This window comes from Eurytemora carolleeae, unplaced genomic scaffold (assembly GCF_000591075.1).
Source record: "Eurytemora carolleeae unplaced genomic scaffold, Eaff_2.0 scaffold182, whole genome shotgun sequence".
In the NCBI taxonomy this organism is placed as follows: Eukaryota; Metazoa; Arthropoda; class Copepoda; order Calanoida; family Temoridae; genus Eurytemora; species Eurytemora carolleeae.
This window is the reverse complement of record NW_019396187.1, coordinates 63,523-65,243: the sequence shown is the minus strand read 5'-3', so window position 1 is coordinate 65,243 and position 1,721 is coordinate 63,523.

Below are 1,721 nucleotides of genomic sequence, written 5' to 3'. Positions count from 1 at the left end.
AATCAGTATATATGCATGACTTCGATTCGAATATGTTATTTACGAATTTTCAATGGGTTAAATTAGGCGAGAAAAGTATGGAAATCGTTCAGTTTCAGTGAAAATTTCTTTGAAAAAATTGGGTTATTAGTCTTTTAGAAACCTAGGTCTCAGCTGAGACCGAATCTGAAGAATTCAAACCACGTCGCTGAACCGCCAAAAACCGCGCAGGCTCAAATCTTGAAACGCAGAATACAATTTAAAGTGGAACCAACCCTATTTGAGCAATAAGCCGCATCTCAATTCTTTAAATTCAGCCTCCAGAATAAAAATCATTAAAAATGAGCTTCTGGTTGATAGGTCTCTTGCATACATTTTGATGTGAAGTATAGAAACATAGCAAGGATCATGTTATTTAGAAGGCTGTTAGAAAGATTATTTCCGAAGGCTAAGTGAAATCAATATTGAATACTGGAAACAAGAAGTCGATCATCTTCTAAGATCTGACTGGTGAAATCTTAAAGCTGGGATTTAACACAACATTTTACGAAACAACCAAAATATCTCTATACACCAAATAATTTTGATTTCTCTCACAAAAATCCCAAAATACGAGATGGTTATTATCAGCAATTGGGTACTGCATTGCAGCACCTGGATTTTATTTGTTTAAAGGGAGTGACCGGCTATGTAAGGTAATTGAACTGTGTATACAGTGTTGTGGAAAGCTTCTTTCGGATTCATTTGAGACATATTAAACTTTTTAAAGATCTGTAAATCCCGAGTTTGAGCGCAAATTCGATGTTCAAAACTCTTACTTTGGGGGTGGATACGTTTTCAGAATTAGTTTTCTTTAATTATTAAATAACGACGACATAAAATGTAAAAAGTTCTACAATAAACTACAGACGTCATGAATAGGAACATGTTGAGAAAATAAAAATTAATCTTATCATCGAAAATAAGTAATCTTGTTCAATTATTAGTTTCTATTATCTCATTATTCTGGTTTCTTATTATTCAAAAAGATTTTTGCAGATTTTCTAGGATTATTATTGAAAAGACGACATTTGAAGAATTTGAAGAAATCTGCGAATAAATTCAAAGAAAATTAGAAATTCAATATAATAATGAAAACGAAATAATCGATTTTAGCATTGATTTATTGACAAATTTCTTTTGAGAAATATGTTCCTAACCATCCAATTAGATTACTGTATAATTTTTACTTTATTTTTCGTTGTCGATATTTAACAATTTAAAAAAACTAATTCTGAAAACGTATCCACCCCGGTAGGAGTTTTGAACGTCGAATTTGCGCTTAAACTCAGGATTTACAGATCTTTAAAAAGTTTAATAACATACATAACCGGTCACTCCCTTTAATGGTCTGATGGTTAGTGATATATTCTTAATTCAGGCCGAAAAAGTTGAACGAAGGACACATGAGCTTCTTCAGATTTAAATATTGAGGTTGAGACCCGAATTTGCGGCTTCCATTGAGCCTGTAAGATCAGGACATGTCTCAAGACATCTCAAGTTCGGGCCTTTCTCAGTCGGAATACCTAATTTTTAACACCCTCTGACAGACAAACAATACTTTTCTGAACTTGCCGACTAACCGACATCTTCTCTCCCAAACTGTAGGTAAAATGTAGATCAAAGATATTACATTTTCAGACATTTGAAGAAATAATCTCGCTATGAATTCTGTGTGAAATCGATCTAAAATTAAAAAAGAA